This window comes from Sinocyclocheilus grahami, unplaced genomic scaffold (genome assembly GCF_001515645.1).
Source record: "Sinocyclocheilus grahami isolate Dianchi unplaced genomic scaffold, SAMN03320097.WGS_v1.1 scaffold832.1, whole genome shotgun sequence".
NCBI lineage: Eukaryota > Metazoa > Chordata > Actinopteri > Cypriniformes > Cyprinidae > Sinocyclocheilus > Sinocyclocheilus grahami.
In genome coordinates, this window is record NW_015506011.1 from 11,446 (window position 1) to 20,934 (window position 9,489).

The following is a 9,489-nucleotide window of genomic DNA, read 5'->3' on the forward strand; positions in this document are numbered from 1 at the left end:
GTATATATACAGTATATATATATATATATATATATATATATATATATATATATATATATATTTTTTCTTTTTTATTTTTTTTTTTTTTTTTTTTTATGTCCGATGTAAAATTTGAAGTCGAATTTAAAATCCTGCAGATCTGTGGCCAACAGCCAACTCATTGAACCCACGCAAATTTATCTTGCATAATATTCCAAAAGAGGAACAAAATTTCATTTTGCACCCATTTGGTCCCATTTATTTAAAGGGGTCATAAAATGCATTTTCTTTTTTGCATAAAAAAAAATATTTGTAAAATTATTATTTTCCATCCTCATTTTCACTCTCTGTGAAACACACTTAGTTTAAAGGGGCGTTTCCTCTAGCAGAAACAGAAGTAAACGCCCACTGCTGTGATTGGCTGACGTCATCACACCGTAGCCACGCCCTCCTTTACAGCATATTGTGAGTTTTGATGCTCGAGATACATTTCAATTTGACTGTGAAGCTGCTGTATATTAAAAGAAAGCTGTTTGGCTATTGTGAACAGTAAAGTGGAATCGATCCCAAACGCATGCAACAGTTGAGAGATTTTGTTCTTAACAGAGAATTACACAAGGCTGCTATGTACAGCATTACTGGATAGAACTCTCTAGCAAACTGGATTCAGAGCTCACAGCTCCACATTTAATGGCATGCATATTTTGATAACCCTGTCCTGAAAATCACTTCCAGTATGACAGTTTTGATACTTCCACGTTAATTGAATCCTGGGATCGTGTGTGTCATTTGGACTTAGACACTGAATCCTGACATAACCTGACAGTAATACATTTCTCTGTCCTTTAAAGGTGTTTCAGAGATAGATTTCTCCTCATAGCAACAATATATTCTCAGTGGCATATTTATGTACATTTATGCGTATGAATACTTATTAATCATAATATATCCTCTGCTGATATATTATATTGTCTTCCGAATATGTTGTAAAGTTGCAGCTGTTATTACAGTTAACTGCAAGTGCACAATAAGCAGTGCTTTATGAGTTTCACCCCTAGACTGAAACAAAAGCAGATGTGTTTTGAGCCATTGATCAGGTGTCTGGTTTTAATTACTGTACATAAAGCTCCGCTGTGCATTGAGATAAAGCTAGTTAGCATTGGTTATAGAAAACAAAGGGGGAAAAACAACAACAACAACAACAGAGAAAAGATATGTAATGATGAAAACATGCATGAGGATAATAAGCAATCTGCAAGTGCAAAGTGTGACCAAAGAACATATGTCCATCGCTCTATCTACCACACTATCTACCACACTATCTATCTATCTATCTATCTATCTATCTATCTATCTATCTATCTATCTATCTATCTAAACAGAATCTCACATTTTGTGGAGAGTGATGTTTGCTCTGACTGCTATCTCCCACATTCCCAGAATGCCCCATTGCCACACATTTAATATTTTTCAAGGGGATGCGCTGGCTAACTCGTCATGGCTGATTGTGTGGATATTTGGCATGGATAAACACAAGCTGTGCCGCCTGCCTTCCTGCTTATGATCCGGGTTTGTTTGAGGCTCGGATAGAGGGAAATATTCCACAGTAAAGGCTTGACGATTGTCTCTGATTTCCATTCCTGTATAAACACACAGACAATGAGAGAATGAGAGCATATCCCTTTACACCCAGGGTTAATCCTTCATATTTGCCTAGAATTTGCTGACTGGAAACACTAACACAACACAGCATGCTTTTGTTACTTTATTTTTACAGTGACAACACCACAAGAAGACAGAAAATCATAGGTGGCAAAAGCAAGCAAAGCTTAGATGTTCTAGATTTCTATTATAAGACATGGATGGTTATTATTATATTTACATTTAGCAGATGCTTTTATCCAAGGCAGCTTACAAAAGAGTCACAAAAACAATTTGTCATAGAAATATTATATATATATATATATATACACACACAAAAATTACTATATATTTTACATACAAGGGTGTCAATAGAATATCCCGAATATTTTTTTAATACTTAATTGGGCCTTTATTGTTCAGCATGGACCTTTACCATTTAAATATGCTATATTATTATCATATCATATTTATTATTTTCGATTCTGAACTAGATCAAAGCTTTTATTCCCTTTGATCAACTTTCTTGATTCCCATGTAAGACTTATACACACTTCCAAACTTAAAGCCAGTTTGTTTATTTATTTTTATTTTATTTATTTTTTATTTTTTTCAAATTGATCTGGATTGAGATCACCTACAGTCATGACTGACCTATTTGCCAAAAAACAGCACAATGTCCTTTGAGAGGAAAAGCAGTGTGTCTGGTCTTTGACTCTTCTCCTATTCCTATTGAAAGATTGAGCTCCATCAGCAAGCGTCTGGAAGGATTTGTAATCTGAACATCAGCCCGGCTCTCACACTGATAAATGAGATGAATGGTGATTCGCGTCTGAGAGTGCTTGATGGGAAAACTGCGAATGGACTTCACAACATCTCTCATGCCCACTGGACAGACCAAACTCTCCACAACCCACTACAGCTGATTTGTGCTCGTGTCTGCATGGACAGCTCTGAACCTACATTCACACGGGAATAACACAATGATAGTTACTTGCTTTCTAATTTTCATAACTTCCAAGTTTAATTCACAACACAAATTGGCAAAAAAAACAACTACAAATCAAGGGAATATGATGCACTAGGATTTTGGAGTTCTCAAACCTCATCTAATAAATTCTTCAAATGGAACTGCTTATTGAACCTTTAGGCAAAATATTAAAAACAAAAAAACTACAATGTTTGCATATTTATGTTTTGTATCATATTTGATATATCAGGCTTTTACGGCCCATATGACATTGTGAGAATATGGAGGAAAAACAGCTTAATTTTATTCAGAGACTCAAACAAAAAAATGTTGAAAACAAATATGCAATACGCAAAAATATGAATTTGCTGCAGATGCTGATATTTATATGATGAAATTCTGATGCTTGTAATGTAATGTAACAGTACAGCAGATACTGACATAAAATGCTATAAATATCAGCGGTCGCTCTATATCTCCAGTAACATGTCTCAGTAAGATGAGAGTGAAATGCTCCAAACATATAATGCAGTGATTGAGAGCTGAAGAAATAAAGGCTCCTCAGAAGATGTGAGATGTTCTGGAGGCTTGTGAAGATCATTCCTCCGCTGAGGAACAGTGAAAGTAAAGCTTCTGGAAACAAACGCTCCTCAAAAGATCCTGAGGATCAGATTTGAGACTCTAAAACATGATTGATGGAGAATCAAGTAAAGCTGAGCTGCTTCAGTGCAGTAAGTGTTCATCTGGAGATATTACTGACGTTATTCTGACGCTTACTTGATCAAAATCAGTCAAGATTTGACACGTGAAGCTCCAGCTGAAGCTGGACGTTTGATCAATTAGAACTTTTACTTTAATAAATAAAATCTAAACTATCAACCAGATGACAGAAGGTGTGTAGTGGATCGTGTGCAAGAGCAAAGTTTTGTATGCAGTAGGCTTAAGATTTATTAACGCTGAGTGACAAAAGAGAAGACAAATATGTGCGCATGTTCCTGTAGGGCACTTAACGTAAACATGAACATCAATTTGATGACTTCCCACAATCCTGTACTTTCTCTTCCGAGTTCCAGAAGAAAATACAAAAGCCCTCAAGTTAGTGCTTGACTTAGAAATAATGAGTTCACCAACAGCAAGAATTAGTTTCTTCCGGCGGAGCAGAACAATCTCAGATGAAGATGAGATGGAGCGTCTATGAGAAGTTGATGTTTTTTTTGCCTCTTGACCTCAGGTAAAGTTTAATTAATGAAGTCTGGTGCTAAACTCAATAAATGACCAGTCTGTGATGTAGAACTCAGAGTTTAGCAGTAATTACCGCTCTGGATTATAAATCATCATTAAATGCCGACTCTCGCCCCAAGGTGAAGGTTCGAGGTCCTTTCCGACACTTGTTGCGGCGAGAGCTCGTGTTTGACTGATTTGACTCCTGGTTTTAATATCTCGTGACTCGTGACAGTTTCTGTGGTCTGTCAGTGGCTAGTTCCTGTAAGATCTGTGGTGTGCCTGTCTGAGTTTTCCTCATCGAAACCCTCCAGCACTCGCTCTTGATCTTGACCCACATAAAGTCTCTTTTGCCAAGCTTCAGATGAGCGGCTTTGTCACTAGCCAATTTAAAGTGAAGGAAAGTTGGCAAGTTGTATGTACATTACACACATCAGTGCGTTTTACATATATTCCTCTCAAGTCGCAGTGGGATCATCTCATTAGTATTCAGAGCTCTCCTTCTTACGGGTCTTAAACAATATTTTTGCAGCTTGATGAATATACTTAAAATGCGACACGTTTGTGCCACATTTTGTGAACTTAATTTCTTTGCATGCATTTAAGTTTGTAAAATAGATACTTAATCCATTTGTGCTGGGACTGCATGAATTATTTTTCTCGCATTAACAGAAACCAAGCAATGGATTTCTAGTTCATCACGCTTTGGGATTAAATGGAGGGAGACTAAATTTATTGGAATAAATGGAGGGAGAAAAAAATCTATTTCAAGATGAAAAAAAAGGGTGAGTGTATATTGTGTCTGTATTGTATATATATTGTATCTGTTTTTTTGGATTTATAAGTTTATGATATGGTTTTGTTTGAAGGGTTTCCGTTATGGTGATGAATGGAACTTGTGCTTCGGTACAGTTTATTGCAATTGTTATGCAAATGTCAGTGCAGCAACTAAATATATTAAATGTTCAGGCTATTTCAGTTCCAACAAGGTCTGTAAAAATATATTGCTGTTCAAAAGTTTGGGGTCAGTAGGATTTTTTCATCACGCTTTGGGATTAAATGGAGGGAGACTAAATTTATTGGAATAAATGGAGGGAGAAAAAAATCTATTTCAAGATGAAAAAAAAAGGGTGAGTGTATATTGTGTCTGTATTGTATATATATTGTATCTGTTTTTTTGGATTTATAAGTTTATGATATGGTTTTGTTTGAAGGGTTTCCGTTATGGTGATGAATGGAACTTGTGCTTCGGTACAGTTTATTGCAATTGTTATGCAAATGTCAGTGCAGCAACTAAATATATTAAATGTTCAGGCTATTTCAGTTCCAACAAGGTCTGTAAAAATATATTGCTGTTCAAAAGTTTGGGGTCAGTAGGATTTTTGTAATGCTTTTATTCATCAAGAATGCATTAAACTAATCAAAAGTGACAGTAAAGACAATTATATTGTTGCAAAAGATTCTATTTCAAATAAATGCTGCTCTTTTGAACTTTCTATTCATCTGTGAATCCTGAAAAATAAAACGTATCACGGTTTGCACAAAAATATTGTGCAGCACGACTGTTTTCAACATAAGATAGACAGAATAAATGCAGAATTCTACAAGCAGTTCTGACCAGTGGTCAGAAGAAGACTTGTTTTCGGTCTTCTTGGAGTGTCTGGAAAAAGGTACACTCCCTTTGAGCCTTCGGAGAGCCATGATAACTTTATTACCCAAGAAGTGTGACCTTGGAGAAATTAAAAACTGGTGCCCTGTGTCTTTGCTCACTGATTACAAGATACTCTCCAAAGTTTTAACTAATATGGTCAAATCTATGTTATGCAGCATCTATGTCATGGCATCGTTTCAATGTACTTGATCCACCAAAAACATCTACAGAAAGTTTTTATAGACTTTTTCTGGGATGGCAATCATTGGCTCACTCCTGCAATGCTTTATTCGCCAGTTCATGAAGGAGGCCAAGGACTGATTGATCCGAAAGCCAAAGTCAAATCAATGAGATTAAAAGTTGTTCAGAGTTTATTCCATTCTAAAGAACATACAGCATGGGAATCATTTGGTCTGGCTTTGCTCAGAACCCTTGCTGGGTTTCTTCTTGATAGGCATTTGTTTTTGATGCTGTTGCATAATGGATCTTTTATACCTGATGTAAAATTCAATGCCTCTGTTTTAGATTCTTGGACTCCAGACAAGCGTTTGACCATTTTGGTTTGAATGAGCCATTGTTTTGTCTTTTCTTTTCTAGGTGATAATGATTGCAAGTTTAACACCACTGTGGAAAAAGTTATTGAGAAGGGTTTGTCCAAAGTTGTGCATTTAATTGACACTCTAAAATGGAAATCTGTGGTAGGGTTTAGATCAGTGAGGGAAGTGGAACAGTTTGTAGATAGTTTAAAGACTGCATTTCTCTCTCAGTTCCTCCAGTTTGTTTATTGTTTTCTGGCTGGTGGACCCATACAATGTCCTTTCCCTAAATCATTTGCGTCTCCTAGAATGTGTACAGAAATTTAAAAGGGCTTCAAGAGCTTCAAAAAGAGATTGTAATCAGATATGTATAAAATCGTATTGTTATGAGGATATTAAGCATGGGTGTGACACAAAACGGAAGGAGTATCTTATGGTTCCTGATCATCTTGCTTATTTAAAGGTTCAATTCTGGAGACTTACAGTGGAGAGCACTGCATTGTGTGTTAGCCACAAATGATCTGTTTAATGCGAGTGTTTCATCTTTTTGCAATTTTAGTTTTTACCAGAGACTGTTTTTCATGTTTTTTACCGAATGATCTGTTTACTTGGAAATCTGGGTTTTGTCTTTAATAAGACACTTTTTATTTATGAATGCAAGTATTCAAAAGCACGCAGAGAGAAGTGTACTTTGGCAAACTTTATAATTGGTCAAATTAAATTAGCTATTTGGAAAACTCATATAACGGCTGTTGAAGGGCAAAACATAGATGATGAATTGGTGATCAATTTATATATATATATATATATATATATATATATGCTCTAAATCATGCTCTGAAACATTTAATTGTGTATATCAACATTCAGTCAGTGCAAAACAAAGAGAGGCACTGCAAACCAGATGAAGGACTCTAAATGTCCAGTAAAACACACTGAGATATTTCTACAGGTACACTGTAGAGTGTGAGTCCCTTCTGCTCAGCAAGGCTGCATTTATTTGGTCAAAAATACAGTAAAAATTGTGAAATAGTATTACTATTTAAAACAGCTGTTTTCTATGTGAATATCTGTTAAGCTGTAATGTATTTCTGTGATGCGCAGCTGTATTTTCAGCATCATTCCTCCAGTCTTCAGCGTCACATGATCTTCAGAAATCAGTATAATATGCTGATTATTAGAAACATTTCTGATTATTATCAATGTTGAACACAGTCGTGCTGCACAATATTTTTGTGGAGCTCAAAAGTTCAAAAGAACAGCATTGATTTGAAACAGAAATATTTTGCTTTACTGGCACTTTTGAACCATTTAATGCATCCTTGATTAATAAAAGTATTAATTTCTTTGTCTTGTTCACGTAAATAGTATTTAAAAACGCTTGCTGGTGGTCTGATGCATCATTGCACACATGCATTTCCCTGCGATTTTTATTACATCCAGAACTTCAATGTACCCTGATATAGCAAAGTCCTTTCATTTCCACTGGGATGATATCTGTGAAGTGATTGGGAAGTCTATTCAGCCACCTGTGACCCGCTGTAATGTAAGAAATCTTTCCCATCGTCTCTGAGCACAGCTTCATCCATTCAAACTTCAGAGGGCGATGCTTTAGAAACAAGCATCGCTGTTGTGACTCATAAATCATATTCAGATTAGTAACCTTAAGCCTTTTCACCTGCGTGACACACCTGAGCTTAAATTCAGTTTCATCGTATTCTCCGAAGCCATCTTCTAATCATAACTCACCATAGAAGACTGATAAATGACATGCTTATTGTAATGAGCTTCTATGATAGCAGGACACAATAATGAGCTCCGTGGCTTGCTGTGAAGGAGACACAACTAGAGCACGAAAACTCTCCATTATTGTCAAAGTTAACAAGTAAATAATGCACTTTTGCCTTTAGGGGACACAGTTAATCAGAGCTTTAGCTCAGATACTGCGAGAGAAGCGATTACAAAACATGAATGAAACTTCACTAAGCATTTTTACAGTGTATAAATATCTATACTACACTGCATTACTATCTACACACATACAGCAGAATATAAAGCTGTCAACATAGTAATAAAGTAAAAGCATTCAGGAGGATAACGCCCACTATTTTAATAACCGATCTTCTGTAAATGGCTAAGCTGCACCTAATTAAGCAAATAACTGTCCCTGAGACACCTTCAAGTCATTATATACGACTGATGAAGAGCTTTAGCATTCATTAATGCTCCGTCTCGTTCAATCGCTTGCGCTGTCTGTTCTCTGTAAAGTATCGATCTTCATGTCACATGTGTGTGTGTGTGTGAGTGTATAAACCTTTCCAGCTTTCCCATATCCACATATGATGGGTCCGTGCTGATTTCCCAAGGGTCAGGTAAAGCGTAACTGGAACATTCTTCTCGCTGATAGTTTGTGCTGTTCTTGCAGCTCGCTCCTGGCCTAGTGCTCTCTAGGACACAGATACATCAACCTAATTATGGCAATAATAAAACGTTATGTTATGTTTCCAGCAACAACTGAACATACGGTGAGCAACAGCACACTGAAATTACAAGCCTTGCTTTTCTTAAACCAAAAACATAGACAGGATTTAGGAAGAGTCTGGGACACTAAATGACGTTCATGTGTGTAAAGCGTGACGCATCTGTGACGCGCCGTTGTGAGTTTCTGCCCTTGGGTTTCAGCTTGTCAGGACGAGGACCTGTGAGCACAGACTCACGTGACGCAAAGCAATTTTTTGTATTTTTTATTTTTTTTTTCACTGTTTATAACATTTATTTGGCATATTTAAAATACATTTTGGTCACCAAAAATATATATATTTTTTTTTTTTTCTGTATGAGGAATTAGATATAGTAGAAATGTTCAATTTTATTTCTTGAAATCTCTATCACTTGAACCTCCAGTCCTCTGTGCATTACTCAGTGCTTCAGTGCTTCATACAGATTCATCCCGATGCTCCTCTTTCCATCATTTACCTGAAATGAGCTCAACAACATCTTCAGAAGCATTCAACAGATACAAAAATAGATTTCTGAAGGGAATAAGAGGGCGTTTATGAAAAAGGGGGCAACATTTCCACTTTTCAATGAGTCAGATATGGTATAACTATTTATTAATTGTACAATGCACTTTTTTTGTTCATTTTACAGCAAAAGGCTGGTAGCTGAGGCTGTTTACTGTAAATATACAGTGACAATGTTACAAGCATAATGGAATGGCTTTTTTGGTGACTGTATATTGTACACTGTTGTAAATTAAGATTATTGGTTTTACAAAAACATACTATTTCAGTTTTTCTACTGCTTTTGTGTCTCAAAATTCAATAAGTGTGTGTGTGTGTGTGTGTGTGTGTGTGTGTGTCTCTGTGTGTGTCTGTGTGTATCTGTGTGTGTGTGTGTCTGTGTGTGTGTGTGTCTGTGTGTGTGTGTGTGTGTGTGTGTGTGTGTGTGTGTGTGTGTGTGGGGGTGTGTGTGGGCCTGTGGGGGTGTGT